This window comes from Sus scrofa, chromosome 14 (assembly GCF_054392235.1).
Source record: "Sus scrofa isolate SSC_HxYL_T2T_F1_AM1 chromosome 14, Sscrofa_HxYL_maternal_Yorkshire_Landrace_v2.0, whole genome shotgun sequence".
NCBI classification, from domain to species: domain Eukaryota; kingdom Metazoa; phylum Chordata; class Mammalia; order Artiodactyla; family Suidae; genus Sus; species Sus scrofa.
Genome location: NC_139396.1, coordinates 130,778,264 through 130,799,274, shown reverse-complemented (window position 1 = coordinate 130,799,274; position 21,011 = coordinate 130,778,264). Strand labels below are relative to the sequence as shown.

Here is a 21,011-nt window from a genome sequence, read left to right as displayed (position 1 = left end):
GCTTCATTCAGGGCCTGTGTTTCCTTATTGATTTTCTGTCTGGTTGATCTATCCATTGCTGTAAGTGGGGTGTTAAAATCCCCCACTATGATTGTGTTATTGTCGATTTCTCCTTTTAAGATTGTTAGCAGTTGCCTTATATATGGTGGTGAACCTTTGTTGGGTGTGTAGATATTTAAAATTGTTATATCATCTTCTTGGATTGATCCTTTGATCATTATGTAATGTCCTTCTTTGTCCCTTAAAATATTCTTCATTTTAAAGTCTATTTTGTCTGATATGAGTATTGCTACTCAAGCTTTCTTTTATCCCCATTTGGATGAAATATTTTCTTCCATCCTCTCACTTTCAATTTGTATGTGTCCCTAGAAGTGAAGTGGGTCTCTTGAAGACAGCATATATATGGGTCTTGTTTTTGTATCAATTCAGCCAGTCTACGTCTTTTGGCTGAGGCGTTTAGTCCATTCACAATTAAGGTAACTATTGATATGTATGTTCTTATTGCAATTTTATTAATTTCTTTGGATTTGTTTTTGTGCTCTTTTCCCTTTCCTTCTTCTCTTGTTCTTTTCTGCACATAGAAGTTCCTTTAGTATTTGTTGTAAGGCTGGTTTAGTGTTGCTGAATTCTCTCAACTTTTGCTTATCTGTGAAGGTTTTGCTTTCTCCTTCAAAACTGAATGAGAGCCTTGCTGGATAAAGTAATCTTGGTTGGAGGATTTTTCCTTTCATCACGTTGAGTATATCATGCCACTCCCTTCTGGCCTGCAGAGTTTCTGTTGAAAAAAATCTGCTGATAACCTTATCTGGTTCCCTTGTATGTTACTTGTTTCTTTTCCCTAGCTGCTTTCAAGACTTTCTCTTTAATTTTGGTCAGTTTCATTAATATGTGTCTCAGTGTGTTCCTCCTTGGGTTTATTTTATATGGTACTCATTGTGCTTCCTGGATTTGAGTGAGTGGTTCCTTTCCCATGTGAGGGAAGTTTTCGGCTATTTTCTCTTAGAATATTTTTTCTGTCCCCTTCTCTCTCTCTTCTCCTTCTGGCACCCCTATAATACGGATGTTGGTGCGTTTCACGCTGTCCCAGAGTTCTCTGAGACTCTCTGCATTTGTTTTCAATCTTTTTTCTCTCTTCTGTTCTGCATCCGTCATTTCCACTAATCTGTCCTCCACCTCGCTTATTCGTTCTTCTGCCTCCTGTATTCTGCTGTTAGCTGCTTCTAGTGAATTTTTTATTTCAGTTACTGTATTTTGCATCTCTTCTTGTTTAAGTTTGATATCTTGTATCTCTTTGGTCAGTGTTTCCTGTAAGTTATCCATCTTTGCCTCCAGTTTATTTCCAATGCCTTGCATCATCTTCAGCATTAACAGTCTAAAGTCTTTTTCCTGGAGGCTGAGAATCTCCTCATGGCGTAGCAGTTTTTCTGGGGTTTTTCCTTTCTCCCTCTTCTGAGTTATAGTTCTCTGTCCTTTCATTTTTATAGGTTTTTGGTGTGGTGACCTTTTGACAGATAATAGAGTTGTAGCCTCTTGTACTTCTGGTGTCTGCCCCCCTTGTGGCTGAAGTTGGTATGGGGGCTTGCTATAGGCTTCCTGATGAGAGGGGGTGATGCCTGCCCACTGGTAGGTGGAGCTGATTCTAATCCCTCTGGTGGGTGGGGCTTAGTCTCTGGATGGGGTTAGGGGCAGCTGTGTGCCTCAGGGGTCTTTAGGGAGCCTGTTTACTGAGGGGTGGGGCTGTGATTCCACCTGGGTTGTTGTTTGCCCTGGGGCTTCTCAGCACTGACTGATGGGTGGGGCCAGATTTTCCCAAAATGGCCACCTCCTAGAGACAGGCAAACTGCTGAATATTCCTGAGAGCTTTGCTTTCAATGTCCTTCCCTCACAACAAGCCACATTCACCCCTGTTTTCCCAGGATGTCCTCCAAGAACTGCGGTCAAGTTTGACCCAGATTCCTATGGAGACCTCGCTCTGCCCTGGGATCCAGTGCACGTGAAAGTCCATGTGTGCCTTTTAAGTATGGGGTCTCCTTTCCCACAGTCCCATGGAGCTCTTGCACACAAGCCCCACTGGCCTTCAATGCCAGATGCTCTAGGGGCTCTTTCTCCCAGTGCCAGATCCCCACACATGAGAGTTTGATGTGTGGCTCAGAACTCTCACTCCTGTAGGTGAGTCTCTGTGAACCAGTTAGTTTTTAATCTGTGGAGCTTCCCACCCGGGAGGTATGGGGTTGTTTTTATCGTGAAATCGCCCCTCCTACCTCTTGATGTGGCCTCCTCTTTTTCTTCTGGAGTAGGGTATCTTTTTTAAGGTTTCCAGTCCATTTGAGTGGAGATTGCTCAGCCTTTAGTTGTGAATTTTGTTGTTTTTAGGAGAGAAGTTGAGCTCCAGTCCTTCTATTCTGCCATCTTAATCCACTCTTGTCACTTCTTATTACTTTTAATATTTTATGCAACTTTTTCTGGTTATCTTTAGTTGATATCTAGTCCAAATTACCTAGTGCTCTACCTTTGCCTTTAGAAATATTCCCCAGTTCATTGGAGTGATGCATATAAGCCAGAGTTAAAAAGAACATAGGGACTTTTTTTGCGGGGGGTGGGGAGGGGAGCACACAAGGCATATGGGAGTTCCCAGGCTAGGGGTCAAATTGGAGCAGCTCCCAGCCTATACCACAGCCACAGCAATGCCAGATCTGAGCCACGTCTGATACTTACACCATAACTCACAGCAATGCTGGATCCTTAACCCACTGAGCAGGACCAGGGATGACACCCACATCCTCATGGGTACTCGTTGTTTGTTACCAGTGAGCCACAATGGGAACTCCAGAACATAGGGATTTCTGGAGCATTGGGATGGAACATTGGGTTTCCATTGCACTAGGCTTCTGAGGAGCCCTACAGAATATGCCTCAAACTGACCAGTCAAGGGATAAAAGGGAGAACTGTTTATAAGTCTTCATCCATCAGCTTCCACCCAGCATTGGCAGAGGGTTGCCACAAAGTTTTGTATTGCCCTTGCCCCCTGGGTTGCACATGAGTGAGTGCCAAGTGTACTTGTACAAGCATCCCACAGCACTGCATCAGAGGGCCCTGTGGTGGTCATGGGGAGATAAGCAGTGCATGCTTAGGCTGAGGCAGGGCCATAAGAGGCAGCTGAAGCCCATGTGGAATTGTGTTCATGAACAATGGCCAGTGTTGAAGGTACAACCAAGAAGATGTGAGGCTGTGCACACTGGGGCCCACCACCTTGCATTCCTGAAAAACCTTGTGTTCTGCAAAATTGAGCAGTACAAATAATAGGGCTTATAGGTAAAAATAGGGTTAGAGGCCAATCACTCCAAATCTTTAACTAGAAGGCCAATAAAAATAGTAGTCTGCACATAGGAGATAACTTGGTTGCCTAGACAGGCATCTCGATGAGGCCAGAGGCTGTTTCAATGGCTGTTTCAAATGCACAGTATGATAGATTGAAAAAATGCTGGCAGTACTTTAACTAGAGCTGGCCAGGCAGCTGCCGATACAGTACAGATGGCAGTGGGCTCTGAATGCTGTTCAGGTGGGTCCAGGAAGCAGTGCAACCTGGCCTGGAGCTGGGGAAAAGGGCTCTGAGTGTGAGTACTCATTTCTAATTGTCCTAAGATATTAGCTGAAAGTAGTGTAGCAGCTGACCTATTCCTGATGATGGTTGTGATTTTCTTCCTGCAATAAGCTGATTCCCTTACAGAAATGTGCATTCTAGCAGAACGGATGTGTTTTAGTGTGTCACTGTGTGGCCACTGTGGTGCATGCTGGCTAACTACTGGCCCATTTCACTGTGCCTGTGGGTTTCAGCTCACTCTGTGTTGATGCTGCACTTCCTCATTTTGTCCTTCAGATGCTGAGCTACTGTCCATTTAGGTTTACAGATGCATTACCATTTGTGGCTCCTCACCTGCCGATTTGGCTCCTATTTATTAGCAGATGCTAATTTGGACAACCTATTTATTAACTAACCTCTCTGGCAGCTTAAGGGATGAGCCCTCTACTCCCCTGGGAATGTTTCCCATGCCCCCATGACTGCCCCCATTAGAATCCCTGATGGATGTGTCCTGGGGCTTGGATTCCATCTCACTCTGTTGCTTCAGACTCACCCATTATACATACATTAAGTAGGCTACATATTATTGAGATAAAAACGAAACTAATAAAAAATGAGTAGATCATTTATCACAACTATGATAAAGCAACAATGTTTCTAATTATTGAAGGAATAAAAGAATGATAATAACAGTGATAAACTACTTTTATCAATTGCTTTGCACCAGATACTTTTTTTTGCCTTATCTCAATTATCTCATTTAATCCTCAGACTCTGTGAACTCCATGCCTTTGCCAGCGATAATAGGTCCTTAGCAATAGGAAGAGGACTTTGAAGGGATAAATAATCTGTTCAGTTACTCAGAGTGGCAGAGCAAGAATAGGAATGGTGGAATTTTTTTTCTTTGTCTTTTTTGTCCTTTTCTAGGGCCATACCAAGGGCATATGGAGGTTCCCAGGATAGGGGTCCAATCGGAGCTATAGCTGCTGGCCTATGCCACAGCCACCGCAACACGAGATCCGAGCCACGTCAGCGAACTACACCACAGCTCATGGCAACACCGGATCCTTAACCCACTGAGTGAGGCCAGGGATCAAACCCCCAACCTCATGATTCCTAGTTGGATTCGTTTCTGCTTCGTCATGACGGGAACTCCAGGAATGGTGGAATTTGAATTCATACATTAACTATCTTTTCTACCTTCTAATATAAATCGATAGATAATAAGGAAAAGGAAACTACTAGTAAACAGTAAAGCTTAAGAATACATACACACAAAATCTATAAGGAAGGAAAAAAAGAGATTGGAGGAAGTAGTTACAACAGATATAAAGTATTAACATCTGTCCTCTATGAAGGGTGTGAATAAGAGCATCAAGGAATCAATTACAATGAGACAAGGACACAGACAATATACAAAGAGAAAATACATACTTTAAATAAGGAGTAAACTTTTCAACAGTGCTGGTAATCATGGACATGAAAATAGAAATAATAATTAAGTGTAATTTACATCTATAAACTTGAAACACTTTTTTTTTTTTTTTTTTGGCTGCACCCATGGCATGTGGAAGTTCCCGAGCAAGGGAGCAAATCAGAGCCATAGCTATGGCAATGCCAGATCCTTAACCCACTGTGCTGGTCTGGGAATCAAAACCTTGCCTCAGCAGTGACCCGAGCTATTGCAGATACAATGCTGGATCCTTAACCTGCTGTGCCACAGTGGGAACTCCTTGGAACACTTTTCTGAAAACACAAAATCCAACATAAATGAGGCTATAGAGAAATTTTTACTACTGTTATTGTAGATTGGTAGAATTGTATTGTGTAAACTTTAACAATTATATATTGAGGGTAATAAAAATGTAAACTCCTCTTTCCATATTCCACATATTCCTATGGGTTTATTTTCAGAAAATAATAGAGAGCTTTAATTGTTTTAAAATATTTTATGACCAATTTTCCCCCAGCAAAAAAGTGGAAATGTATACAGAAATAGAGAAATGAGTGTCAATTATGTCTTCTCTACATGATGGAATTATACTGTTTTTAAAGATAAGTCTCATAATGAGAAAACTACATATGAAACAACCTCAATGAAAAGTAATATCAAATGTATATACATATATACAAATTTATATGTATATGTATTTGATAAAATAACATCAAACAAAAATAGAACACAAAGTTGTATGGACATAAACTGTGATTATGACTCCATGCGTATGGAACAGGAAGAAAAAGTTGTTTTTTAAAAAGCTGGAGAGAAGGAAGTTCCCGTCATGGCTCAGTGGCTAATGAACCCAGCTAGTATCCATGAGGACATGGGTTCCATTCCTGGCCTTGCTAAGTGGGCTAAAGATCCGGTGTTGCCATGAGCTGTGGTATAGGTCACAGACCCGGCTCGGATTATGCGTTGCTGTGGCTGTGGCGTAAGCTGGCCACTACAGCTCCAATTTGACCCCTAGCCTGGGAACCTCCATATGCCAAGGGTGCAGCCCTAAAAAAAATGCTAGAGACAGGGAGTTCCCTTTGTGGCTCAGCAGTTAATGAACCCATGAGGATCCATGAGGATGTGGATTCAATCCCTGGCCTCACTTAGTGGGTTGATCTGGTGTTGCTGTGAGATTGTGGTGTAGGTAGACTCAGCTCGGGTCTGGCTTTGCTGTGGCTGTGGTGTAAGCTGGCAGCTGTAGCTGATTCGACTCCTAGCCTGGGAACTTCCATATGCTGTGGGTGAGGCCCTAAAACGCCAAAAAAAAAAAAAAAAGCTAGAGACAGAGATCCTCAGAATGTGCGCTATCTTTGCTTTACCAAATACTCATGGTTGTAGCCATCTAGAACTTAGGGGTGGCCTGAGTTAAAGTGAGATAAGTAATATGACATTGCTGTTCAAGATAAAGAAAGATGAATTTTCAATTTCCTGGAGCAAGTGAAGGGGAAAGGGGAAGAATGGGGAGAAGCTGGTGGAGATGAAGACTGAGATCAGAGAAAGAAGGATGAACAAAAGGACGGGAGGATGGAGATTTCAGGAGAAGAAATGGGCCATGAAAATGTTCTAGGAAAAACCACGATGCAGGAGTGCAAGAGGGAGCTAGGAAGAGGCAAAAACCAAACCAAACAAACAAGAATACTGTCCCCAGAAAGCAGATTAATTTGAGATAGTCAGGAGGCTAATCTTTGGGTTACACAGATGAAGGGTGAAAGATAATATAAAGAACTAAAACTGGCTACTATATTAGAGTAGTAGACTGTAACTGTAAGTCTTCAAACTGTTGAATCGGAGTTTATTTAGAGATACACATTCCATAGGCAGAAGCGATCTTTCTCAGAAGGTGAGAGTGGCCAATACCATACTCTTTTGAAAAGAACAGTGTTATAGAAATTTTCAGCATCTAGTATGTCAAATCTACTCAAAAAATTTATTTCACGATTTCTTAGCTATCCTCTCACTTCATAGACCTTGATTCTTCCTTATATGTTTTTAAATGCTTTTATCCCTCACTCTCCAGCAAACTACCCACTCAAACCAGTGAAGGAGTGTACAGCAAGCTCAGAAATGAATTTAAAGTACATATTTGAAGCTTATATGACAAAGTTGTTATTTTATATCAGTGGAGAAAATATGATTATTGCTAACATAACTGGCTCTTCATCTAAAAAAAAGCAAAGCTAGACTCTCCACTTCATGCTCTATACAAAAATAAATTCAAAGGAACCAAAGATGCAAAAGTGAAAAAAAGAAAACTTTTGAAGAGAATGTAGGAGACGATTTATCAAATCTTAGAGGTGAAGGTGGAGATTGTCTTAACGCAAAGTAGAATCCAAAACCATAAAAATTATTTATACAAAAAAATAAACTGTAGACAAGAGTCAATAGATGGTGATGGACTGGGGAAATCATTTACACACGTGCTATATAAAGGGATCTCTGTCCCTAGTGTTTGACAAATTATCAATTGATAGAGGAAAAGACACACTCAGTAGAAAAGAGGGTAAAGGACACTGTGCTGGTTTTTCTGTTTGGTCCTCACTTCTGCTCTCCACCCTCTGCTTTCCTCTGTGCCGTGGGAATCTTGCTGGCTGGCTTGACCATTAGGTTCAGCCAACGGGCAGAACCATCAGGAGATTTAAGGGCCGAAGGAGAGAGAAGATGGGATGTTTCTCTTTTCTGGTGATATGTTTCTGGCAGAAGCTAAGGGCTTCCACCTCCGCTCCCACAGGACAGCTTTTTCTCCATGGTTCAGTGCTTACTGGGCTGACTAGGTACCACTAGTTCCCTGTCTTGTCTTTTCAGCTTTGGGAGGCATCAGTAGCATCCCACTGTTTTGTTTCTGGGTGCCTCACCAGCGCTTTGTCTTTTATCTACTCACTTAGTCCTGCCCCCAGCTCTGTAACTAGTGCCTTTATTGCAGCCCCTTCATTTGAACCATCTGGGGTGAATTCTTTTTCCTGCTGGGAGCCTAACAGACACAGATATAAACCAGCAATACACAGAGTAGGAAATGAAAATCATCAGTAAAGATATGACAATGCCCTCAGCCTCACTTGCTACTCAGAGAAATTCAAATTTAAGTAACATGGGCAAAAAATAAGATCACTGATGATAACATGAGGGAATGAGGACTCTCATTGCCAATAAATGTGTAACCTTTGTGGGGAGTAATTTGGCAATATATATATATATATATATATAAATATTAAAATCTCACATATCCTTTGACTCATTTGAGGCAATATATCCAAGAGAAACAAAAGCTGTAGGAAGCAAGAATCTATGGGCAAGTATGTTTATTGAAGACACTTTATGGGTACAAAAAATGGACTTAAGTTGAAGGCCCATCAATATAGGAGTAGTTTGAAGATGGTACTATACAATGAGATATTAAATTGGGAGCAGTTAGAGCAAATTGGCTCCATATTTATTGACTCAAAGGGACATTATGAAATAAGTTGTAGACTACTGTCTATAGCTTATGTGGCAGAGATTGCCAAATGTTCCCCAAAATCCCTTTCCCACTTCCTTTTCCTTTGGTAACAGAATCTCTAAGTTTTAACCAGGCACATGTCTGACCAGCTAAAAACTCTATTTCTGAGCCTCCTTTGCAGTTAGTTGTGTGCATGGTTTTAAATTATGGCCAAGGGGAAATGATTAGAGGCGATTACTGCACCTTCGAGAATCTGTTCTTAAAGGAAAGGAACACCCTCTCTGACCCCACTCTTGCCCCTTCCTTTTGCCTTGAATATAAACATGGTGTGAATCACCATGGAAAATGTGGTTGAGGCACCCCCTAAGGATGGTGAAGCTGCAAGACAGTAGAAGCTTGGATTTCAATATGACTCCAGAGAATAGAACCACCTGGCCAGTTTTAGATCACCCACCGGACTGTTATGCGACAGAGAAGTAAATTTCCATCTTGTTTAAGCCACAGAAATGTTGGTCTATTATAGGAGCAGAATCTGAATCCTAACTCAGAACTATTTAATTTTTGTAAAAGAAATAATAAAACCCTTACATATATGTATATATGGAGCTTAGAGAACAATGTGGAAAGATGCATAACAACTCGTTACCTTAGTAACCCAGGGATTAGGTTAGAATGGAGTTGGGGATAATGAGCTTTGTGTCTGTAGGAGGACATAATATTCTTTCAGCTGTGTTCTAGGGGAGCTTCTTACTTTGCAAGGAGACTCATGCAAGTCAAATGAAGGGGGTTTTAAAGTAAAGATGACAGAAAGGTCCAATAGAATCTAAAATCAGGAACTTAAGTACAGCTGGGTTCATGGGAACTGGAAGGTAGTCAGGAACCACGGCTCGTCTCTGCTTCCCTTTGTGGTCTTCTCCATCCTTCTCCCTTTTGCACATCTGTCTGTTCAGAAATAGCTCCACCTTGGCGATGTGCAGCCAAGAACCATCAGTAGTTCTCAAAAGTGTGGTCCTGGGACCAGCAGCATCAGAATCACCTGGAGCTTGTTAGAAATGAAAAGTCAGAGTTCCCATCGTGGCTCAGTGGTTAACGAATCCAACTAGGAACCATGAGGTTTTTGGTTCGATACCTGGCCTCACTTAGTGAGTTAAGGATCCAGCGTTGCCATGAGCTGTGGTGTAGGTGGCAGATGTGGCTCAGATCCCCCGTTGCTGTGGCTGTGGCATAGGCCAGTGGTCACAGCTCCAATTAGACCCCTAGCCTGGGAACCTCCATATGCCACAGGTGTGGCCCTAGAAAAGACAAAAAAAAAAAAAAGGAAATGAAAAGTCTGGGGCCCCTCTCCAGACCTACCCAATCAGAAGCTCTGCAGTCTGTATTTTAACAAACACTTTGGGTGATTCTCTTGCACATTAAAGTTAGAGACCACTGGTCTAGATGATATTTCAGCTCTAATAGCTGCATTCAATGGGCAATAGGCGAAAGACTAATAGGCTTAGTTTATCTCTCTCTCTCTCTTTTTTTTTTTTTTTTTGCTTTTTAGGCCCACACCTGAGGCATGTGGAAGTCCCAAGCTAGGGGTCGATTCTGAGCTATAGCTGCCACCACGACTCAGCCACAGCAACGAGGGATCTGAGTCGAGTCAGCGACCTACGCCACAGCTCATGGTAGCACCAGAGCCTTAACTCACTGAGCGAGGCCAGGGATTGAACCTGCATCCTCATGGATACTTTTTTTTTTTTTTAACCACAACACACAAATGATAGGTCACTGGCTGATGGATTGTGTCAGGTGTCTGTCCTTATTCCAGTCTTTGAAAGGAGGCAGGCTCATAATTTAACTCTTATCCTGTTGCTGCACATTGTAAGCAGCTTTTGTTTTTTTGCTGCTGTAAATATTACTGTAGTGAATGTCTTCACACACACACATTCACAGAATCAAAAGCGTGCATTTATGGCTTTGTATCATTCTCTACTTCCATTAGTGGCATGAGATTGTAACAGAGCACTAGCATCAAATATTATAATTAAATTATTTTTTCTTTTTGGTTAATTTAACAGCATCATTAGAAAACAAAACAGTGAATACCTTTTTAATATATATATTAATATATATGTGTATATGTGTGTGTGTATGTATATATGAGGGGGTATGTGCAGTGGATCAAATGAAAGCTTGAGAGGTCCATTTCAGAGAGGTACCACTCATGTTTTGAGAGGGAAATTTGTGGGAAGCACACAACTGAAAGAGAAAAGGATGTTGAGCAGGGGCAGGGGTTTTGGAAAGAATGCAAGGCAAGTGTTGGGAGCTACCCAAGAGAACTGCTAAAACAGGTCTGAAGGGATCACAAGACATCTAGTAGCTCATAGGTTAACAATTTCATTATATGCTTTATAGATTTATAACTTGCTGACTTAAAAGGAAGGAGAAGAATAAGGAGAAGAGGAAGAAAGGGAAGCGGGGAGGCGAAGGAAAAGGAGAGGAGACAGAGGAGGAGGAGAATTGGAGGCAGAGTGTTTTTGTACATGTTCAATAATGTTGTTTTCCAGAAAAAATATGGGGCACAAAGATAGGGGAAAAAAAGAAAAAATTAGAAATAAATTTAACCTGTATAGACAATGAGGTTTTGTATTTGAGCACCAATTTAGCTTTGTGAAAATGAGAGAAGGAGAAAACAGGTCTAGCAAGTAAGGGTCCAGAATCCAAGGCAACCGCTGGGTTGGTACAATAGTGCCAGCATTCAGAATGCAGTTGTTTTAATTTGCATTTCTTTGATGGCTAGCAATTATGAGCCTTGTTTTATATATCTGTTTACTATTAATTCCCCTAGTGCAAATCGTCTCATTTCCTTTGTCTATTTACCAACTGAGTTCTTTTTTCTTTTCTTTAAATAGCTAGAGTGAGACCTTTCTATTAATTCCTTATCATATTTGTAACAAACATTTTTAAATTTATATAAATGTATAAATAAATCTAATGGCTTTTTAATCTTAATCTTGTTTTACTGTCAAAGTTTAAAAATGAAAAAAATTGTATTTGGCTATCTGGCTTTAGTGATACTTTTCTATTGTGTTTAAAGTTGAGAAAGTTTACAATCCTCTACAGATCTAATGAATACTCCATTCTAGTTTCTCTTTTTATTCAATATGATTTTTATATTTGACACTTCAATTGATATGGAGTATCTTTTTGGAATATGTTGTAAGATATGGATCTAATTTAATTTACTCTTCAAATTGCTAATTACTCCAACATCATTCATTAAAGAAAGGCTCCTCACTCCAGACTAAAAAGCTTACAGTATCATATAATGGCTTCATATTTAGCTGAGTTTATTTCGGATTCTCCATTTTGTTCACTACTATATGTTGATTTTCTTTCTTTTTGCCAGTACTGCATTGTATTCCATCTCACTTTTGTTAGATAACCTACCCATTTTATAAAAGCAATTATCCAGGAGTTCCCATTGTGGATCATCGGATTAAGAACTTGACTAGTATCCATGAGGATGCAGTTCTATCCCTGGCCTCACTCAGTGGGTTAAGGATCCGGCATTGCTGCAAGCTGTGGTGAAGGTCACAGATGCAGCTTGGATCTGGCATCTGTGTTGTAGGCTGGCGACTGCTGCAACTCGGATTTGATCCCTGGCTCTGGGAACTTCTATATGCTCTGGGTGCAGCCCTGGGAAAAAAAAAAAAAAGGCAAAAAAAATCCATTATCCAGGGAACTCAAGGCAGAGTCCTATTATAATATTTTGGATGTTTTGGGCATGAATCTTTGATATATAACACACCTATATGATAATAGTACATAACAGAAAAAAATCCCTAATGTTTTATTAGCATAAAATAGTCCATCTTCTTTGTAAAGTTTTTATTAAAAGTTTGTTCAGATGTAGTTCATATAGCATACATTAATTAATTTACTTACTTAAGTATATTCACAGATGTGTGCGTCCATCACCACAATCAGTTCTAGAACATTTTCATTATCCCCAAGAAACACCTCATGTCCCTAAGCTGTCATTTCTCACCCACCCTCATTTCACCCAGCCTGGGCAGCCACTAGCCTACTTTCTGTCATTTTCTGAACTTTTCATGTAAATGGAATCTTGTGTGACTGGTCTCTCTCATTTAGCATAATGTTTTCAAAGATCATCTGTGTTGAAACACATATCAATATTTCATTTATTTATTTATTTAATTGTATTGTTTTTGTCTTTGTGGGGCCTCACCCGTGGCGAATGGATGTTCCTAGGCTAGGGGTCTAATGGGAGCTGCAGCTGGTGGCCTGTGCCACAGCCACAGCAGTGTCAGATCTGAGCCACGTCTGTAACCTACACCACAGCTCACAGGAACACGGGATCCTTAACCCACTCAGCAAGGCCAGGGATCAAATCTGTGTCCTCATGGATGCTAGTCAAAATTCGTTTTCGTTGAGCCATGACGGGAACTCCTAATTCATTTATTTTTCTTGACTAATAGTATTCCATCGTATGGGGTATAACACATTTTATTTATTCACTCATCAGTTGATGTACATTTGGTTTACTTCTACTTTTTGGTGATTATAAATAATGCTACTACAATAATGCTACGGAGTTCCTCCTATGGTGCCACGGGATCATCAGCACCTTGGGAGCACTGGGATGCAGGTTTGGTCCCTGGCCCAGCACAGTGCATTAAGGCTCTGGCATTGCCACAGCTGCAGCTTAGGTCACAACTGTGGCTAGGAGCTGATCCCTGGCTTGGGAATTCCATATCACAGGATGGCCAAAAATAAGTACGTAAATTAATTAATTAATTAAAATAATACTACTATGAACATTTGTAGATTTGAGAGTGTGTGTGTGTGTGTGTGTGGACATACGTTTTCATTTGTCTTGGGAAGATACCTTAGAGTTGCTGGATCATATTGTACAGTTTTTGTAATAAAGAATTGTATAAAGTGAAAGCCATCTGTAGTGTCCCCCAGCCTCCTCTGCCCATCAAGTGAACCAAGTAATTTAAATTTGGTACCTATCCTTCTTTTTTCTAAGCATATATACCCCTTTTTCTTCTTTCTGTTAAAATTCTTCTTTTACTTTATTTTCCTTCTTTCTTTAAAATTTTCTTTCTTCTTTCCTTTCCCTCCCCTTCCTTTTATTTGACAGGAAAGGGAAAGGACTCAACAAAGGAATACCACTTTGGGCCAAGGGTAAGACTCTCCCTGCAGGCCATCGGTTATTGTGGGCTAATCCCCTTCTGCTGAGAGCAGGGAACAGAGGGGAGCGGGGGAGAGGGAGAATGTGACCCTCGCTCTCCCCCACTCACTGGTTCTTTGCACCTCCAGAGGAATTAACCACCACTTGGGTCGAAATCATTATATGTAGTAGAAGAGAGACATTCATGGGCAATGCTTAGTTAGCCCCACCTTCCACCCAATTCCTGCTAGTAGAGGGTAGGGTGGGGAGTGACGCTTGCAAAGCAAAGTTGATAATTATCAAGAAAAACCAAAAACCATTGCCTGTTTCTATATCACTGTAATCAGACCCATTACAGTTATCTGATAATAGCTACCGAGGTAATCTCTCTGAGCAGTGCTAATGGTTTTAGTTGACTCTTCTGAGTTTTCTAAGAATACAATTATATCTCTGACAAACAGCCTCTATTTTTCTTTTCCTATATTTCTGCCCAGTTACTTTGCTTGTTGCATTAGAACAATGATATGCAATTCCATCATAACTTATAACAAAAATTATGTAACAGTATCTTTACTAATCTGAAATGAAATTCTAGGTAATGTAAAGTATTTAATCTCATGATTTCTAAGTATCAGTATCATGCTGTAGTGTAAGGAGACATAAAGGAAAAGCATTTTATAATGAAGCAGTATTATTTCAATATGTAAATGTTTGGCAACAAACACATCAACAGTCATAATGAAATTGCAGATGCTTCTATCTATGAACATTATCAGTGGGAATAAATTTAGACTAATACAGGTGTGTTGTATTCAAATACCTACAGTGGTGCTACATATGACAAGATTTTTCTAAATGATCAACAACTCTTGGTAAAATTTGGAAAAAGCTTAGTAAAATACACCATCAAATCATGTCATGGTTTCATTCCTAGAAAATTTTCATTGTATATTAAATTCTTGCAAAAAAATGCCTTGAAGTTACATCTATTTAAAACAAAGCAGGATATTACAAAGTTGTGTGGAACTAGAATTCTTTAATCTATAGAATTGTCCCTTACATTGTAAATATCTGGTATCTTTGGCCACTACCTAATGTTTGCCATTGTTGTATACCCCTGATCATTACATTAACCAAATAGGCTTTCACATCCTTCCAGTACATTTCCTAGGATGTATGTCTATATGGATCTCCTGAGATGCATGTACCTTTTTGGTTGAGTCCCAGTGATGACTTTAGAGTGAGCCTCCAGTACAACTTGTATTGAAATACTTGCTTCACCATTACATCTTAGTTCCGGATGAATGATCTTTGTCAAGTCAAGGATGTTTTTTATTACTAGTTTTTACTCTTTTTTTTTTTTGGTTCTGGAATGTAAGTCTAAATTTTTATTGAATACTTTCTGATCACCTACTGAAAAGATCTCAGGGGTATAATCCTTTATGAATAGAACGACTTATATTAACAACTTTTAAGATATTTATCACATGGTTTTAATGTAAATTACAATATGTTTAGGGAGTTCCCATCATGGCTCAGTGGAATGAACTTGACTAGGATCCATGAGGATGGAGGTTTGATCCCTGGCCCCACTCAGTGGGTTAGGGATCCAGTAGGTCACAGAGTGGCTTGGTTCCAGCATTGCTGTGGCTATGGTGTAGGCCGGGAGCTGTAGCTCCAATTTGACTCCTAGTCTGGGAACCTCCATATGCTGCAGTTGTGGCCCTAAAAAGACAAAAAAAAAAAAAAATTACAATATGTTTAAATAGTTGGAAAGTCTAAACTCCCTGGTTTCTTTACTTTTTATATTTTTTGTTAAAATACTTGTGTACCTATTTTGGTTTTTAATCAACTTTTTGAAGAATAATTTGCACATAATGAAATCCATTTATTTAAAGTATACATTTCAGGAGTTCCCCTGTGGTGTGGTGGGTTAAGACTCAGCTTGGCACAGTGGGCTAAAGGATCTGGCAATCCTGCAGCTGTGGCATAGGTCACAGCTGTGGCTGGGATTCAATCCCTGGGCTGGGAACTTCCACATGCTGTGGGTGCAGTCATAAAAAAAAATAAAAAATAAAGTATACATTTCACTGAGTTTTGACAAACATATACCCACATAATCACTACCATAGTTTAGATATAGAATTTTCCATCATTCCCCTTATGTCCTTTTATAGGCAATTTCCCTCTACCTTTAGCCCCAGGCTGCTAGGGATCTACTTTCTGTCAGTATAGGTTAAATTGATTTCTTAGGGTTTCATATAAATGGAATCATACAATATGTTACCCCTATGTCTGACTTCTTTCATTCAGCATGTTATTGAAGTTTGTCCATGTTTTGTGTACATCAATAGTTTATTCCTTTTTACTGATAACTAGTATTCCACTGTAAGAGTTTATCAATTTTTTTATCTGATGGACATTTGGGTTGTCTCCAGCTCAAGCTATTATGAATAAAGCTGCCATAAACATTTGTGTACAAATCACAGCATGAATATGGGTTTTCATTTATCTAGGACTGAAATGGCTGGCTCCTGTGGTGTTTAACTTTTTTGTGGGTTTTTTTTTTTTTTCTCAGGGTCACACCTGGGGCATATGGAAGTCCCTGGCTAGGCGTTGAATCAGAGCTAGAGCTGCCAGCCTATGCCACAGCCATAGCAATGAGGGATCTGAGCTGGGTCTGCGACCACAAGTCACAGCAACACCAGATCCTCAAGCCACTGATCGAGGCCAGGGGTCAAACATGCATCCTCGTGGTTACTATTTGGGCTCATTACCACTGAGCCACAGTGGGAACCTCCTGTGGTGTTAAACTTTATAAGAAACTGCCAAACTGTTTTTCAAAATGATTTGAAGTGGTACATTCCCACCAGTAACATTAATTAAAGCCTAATTCTTGCTTTCAAGCAGGTTTCCATACCCAGGATGGAGCCGAGTCTAGCCTCTCCCAATCTTTGCCTTTCTGTGAATAGTGGATGCTTAAATATGCAACAGGAAGGAGGAGGGACGGGAAGTCATGGGGCCACCACTTGGATATGCCAGTTTACACAACAGCCCCCTTTGTAGACATAGCCTGGGCATCTATCTCCTCAAACCATGGGACAATGGCCCCAAATTCTCACCTTGGGACTTGATTCAGCAAGTGATGAACAAAGGTAAATACTAAAAGGACACAGAAAGGGGAAATCAATAGAAAGGGCTGACTGTCATGTATGTGAATGACCTCTGTGCTTGTCTTTTATAGAATGGAAATCCTCAGCCACTTTCTTTTTCATTATTTGTCAGAAAAATGTGCCTTGAGACTTAATTGCATCCCCTCCCCCAGCCATTCACCATACATCCCAGCCAAAGAGGAACCAGAAGTTCTGCTGTCAAAAGGGGAAGACACGGTGAGGTGACTATCCTCAGACAGTAAAAACTCACATAAAACTAATTTCAGGTTATCATAGCCCCATGCAGCTGCAGTCACTGGGTCTACAGGATATGGGTCTTCAGCTGTTAGACAAGCAGGCCAGAGCAGTTGGATACCATTATTTCATCAGAGTTTTCCTCTGGCGTTGTGGGCAGTTGTGGCTCTGTCTTGCTAAGTCATCTCAGTGGTACAGAAGTGGACACCAGGAAGTAGTGGCAGAGCACCCTTCGGAAGGCTTTGTCCAGCTTCAGGGAGTGCTGTCAGCTCCCTTCAGCTATCATTACCTTCGCAGGGGGCCTCAGTTGTAGAGAGCTGCCTTGTCCAAGGGCATGTCCTTTCCAGGCTGGCCCACTGATAGTGACGGGGGGATGGAGGCTGAAGCCCTGGCCTTTGGGACCAACAATTCTGATGGTCTAGTTAATTCTGGAGCTCCAGTGGGGTTGACTGAGGGTGTCCAAGATTTTGACTTCTCCTTCTGTCCACTCTTGCTCCTGCCCTCCCTTTCACAGATGTTACTTCCAAGAGCACTTCCTCGTTTGCACTCTGCACACTCAAGTCTGTCCCAAAGTCTGCTTCCTGGAGAACACATGGGTGACAATGATTTAGAAAAAGTAAGCCATGAACTTGTATAAATTTGTGTAATGGGTGTTCCCATCACTGCTCAGTGGAACCGAATCTGACTAGTACCCATGAGGACTCAGGTTCGATCCCTGGCCTCGCTCAGTGGGTTAACAATCCCGTGTTGCCATGAGTTGTGGTGTAGGTCACAGACGCAGCTCGGATCCCGAGTTGCTGCGGCTGGGGCGTAGGTCAGTGGCTACAGCTCCAATTCAAGCCCTAGTCTGGGTACCTCCATATGCAGCAGGTGGAACCCTAAAAAGACAAAAAAAAAAATTCTGTAATGAATGAATATGTACTTCCAAATGTATAGAAAATTTGTGGAACTATACTAAAGACACTGTTAACAATAGCTACCACTAGGGACCAGGACTGGGGTCTTTGGGGAGTAGGATGTGTTACTTTATGCTCTCCACTATGAGCATGAATTTCCTTTCTTTTCTTTCTTTTTTTTTTTTTTTTTTGGTCGCACCCATGGCATGTGGAAGTTCCCAGGCCAGAGATCAAACCCGTGCTGCAGTTGCTGCCTGTGCCACAGCAGCAGCAATGCTGAATCCTTAACCTACTGCGTCACAAGGGAATTTCTTGCTTTTTCTTTATTAATAAAAAGACCTCTAATTTTAAAGAGATGTTGGATTGCAATAAACAGAATTGTCATAACTACCATTTGGGGAACACCTTCATACCTTTAGTATGTACTTTAGCATACATTCTCTAATCCTCACAACAATGCAGAGAGGTGGGTGTCATTATACAGATGAGGAAGCTGAGCTTCAAAGATGCCAAATGACTGGTCCAGGAGCATCTGTCACAAAGCAGTGGAAACAGAATAGACTTGGGCTCCACCCCCAAAGTTCATGCTCTTTCTGAGCTCAGTCAGGGTGTGTGTGTTTCTGTCAGTTCAAATGAAGCTTGGTCAATTGAGACCAAGTTTCTGGTCTTACTGCTATCATTAGTGACCTCTGAGTCATTTGTTGTCTCTGTGCTGCACTTATCTATAAAAATCTGAAAGGCAGTTTGATATAGAGACAAGATCTAAGGGATGTTGAGTTTGACTGAGCTGAGTTACTATGTGATTTTTAACAAGTTACTTAACCTCTCTGAGCCTCGGTTTTCTATTCTGTATAGCAGAGAAAATGGACTTTAGGACTCAAGGTTGTTATGAAAATTAAATGAGGTAATACAAAAGCACTTAATATACTGTAGACACTCAGAAAGTAACTTCCTCCTCCTTGGGATGTAACCTTTGGTCCTTGGGGTTTTAGCATAAGTAACAACACTTAATTTGCTAAAGAAAATATATTTAATGTATGTGAAAGGACTGGTTTGGGATTCTTTCGTGAATCAGAAGAAGAAAGGAACAATTTTCCTTATGACCATGGTTTAACCCACATTAGGTCTACATGAATGGAAGATCTCCGAGGGGGCTGGGCTACCTTGGATAGGAACTGTCAGAGCAAGAGATCCCACCTAGAAAGTGTGAAGGGGGAAAAAAATCAATCCCTAGGTTTGGGAAGAGTGGTGCTATAGTGGATTCAGCAGTGGCCCTCAAAAAGTTATGTCTGTCTTGGCTCCTAGAACCTGTGGATGTGACATAATATAGAAAAAGGGTCTTTGCAGCTGTAACATCAAGATGATTATCATCCTGGATTATTCTATGGATCCTATATCCAATCTCAAGTGTCCTCACAAGAGACATGGAAGGGAGACATAGGGACAAAAAGCCCATATGAAGAAGGAGAAGAAGCTCTGGGTTATGCAGCCAACATGCAACTCCTGGAACGGCCAGGAGAGGGAAGAAGTAAGGATTCTCCCCCAGCCCTTCAGGGGGGAACAGCTCTGCAGAAACCTAGATTTCAGACACTGCCCACACTTTGATTTGGGACTTTTGGCCTTCCAAACTATAAGAACAAATTTCTGTTATTTTAAGCCTCCCAGTTTGAGGTGATTTATCACATCAGCCACAGGAAACAAATTCAAATGCATGAGACAGCTTTAGTGCCAACTCTGGGAAAAAAATAAAGATTAAATGATATATAGAAAGGACCCACTTGACTAAATTTTAGCATTAGGCAATAGTAATACAGATCTCATGTAGATGACATGCTGACCTTCTAAAACAAAGTCACAAGAAAGGGAAGTAGGTTGGCAGAACTGCCAGGAGTTAAGGGCAGGAAACAGAAGAGGCCTTGTTTTGTGAAATGAGAGATGCACCATTTCAGATCCTGTCCCCATATTGGCAGAATGGATTTCCCTAACACCAGGAAACTGGACAGTGCATACAGAGATGGATCATGGTTCTGTTAGAATAACAAAATGGGAGTTCCCATCGTGGTGCAGCGGAAACAAATCTGACTAGGAACTATGAGGTTGCGGGTTCAATCCCTGGCCTTGCTCAGGAGGGTTAAAGATCCGACGTTGCCATGAGCTGTGGTGTAGGTTGCAGACATGGCTCGGATCTGATATGGCTGTGGCTGTGGCCAGCAGCTACAATTCTGATTCGACCCCTAGACTGGGAACCTCCATCTGCCGAGGATGTGGCCCTGAAAAACAAAACAAAACAGAATAACAAAACATAAAAAACAAAATAGGAGATAGTCTAGATGCAGGAAGGGCTTCCTTTCAAGGAGCCACTGGGTACTGGCAAGTGCCTTCCTCAAAGTCAGAGGTTTGAGAAGAACAACTGAATGGTTTCTAGTGAAGAATCTCATGGAGAAATGACAGCAGTCATGCAACAGGATATAATGCACTCACTAAAGATAAGGCTATAGATTAATATTCACTGAAATGAAAGATGTTCAGTACATATTAAGTGCAAGCAATAAAACAGTAGGTACAATATAATCCCTTTTTTCATGTGTAACATGGAGATGAAGATAATAGTACCCACCTTGTGGGGGTGTTATAAGAATTTAATTAATTAATATTGCAAAGTGTTCAGCAGCACCTGGAGCTTGTGGATGATAGACAGCATGATGGTTATTGTTATCCTCACTTTTAAGTATTCAGGTTCATAATTCTGACCCCTGGAGTGTTTTGGAATTCAGATTTTTTTCAGATTTTAAAAAGGTGCCCAATTAAGGAACATGCTCAGTGTGTCTGAACCAGCAACTTAAAACCAAACCCACTAAAATTTCTGCAGTGAAACATGACTATTCACACTAAGTGGGATAATTGAAGACTATAAATAGCATCACATCAGCTTGGATCAGCTTGTGCAGCTAAATAACTTTGCTGCAAACTTAGAAAACAAAAGCAAAATTAAAACAGGCTTGTGTTTCCTGAGGTTCT

At 40.9% G+C, this 21,011-nt stretch overlaps 1 protein-coding gene and 1 long non-coding RNA gene across 8 annotated transcripts in view; both read left to right on the top strand.

Annotated features, from left to right (window-relative positions):
- Window positions 1-21,011, top strand: part of PIK3AP1 (phosphoinositide-3-kinase adaptor protein 1) — a 265,570-nt gene that overhangs the window by 99,871 nt on the left and 144,688 nt on the right. The window lies entirely within an intron of this gene.
- Window positions 16,974-19,743, top strand: LOC146397010 (uncharacterized). Its single transcript, XR_014826717.1, has 2 exons — window positions 16,974-17,084; window positions 17,612-19,743. It is a non-coding gene; the product is annotated as an uncharacterized LOC146397010 (long non-coding RNA).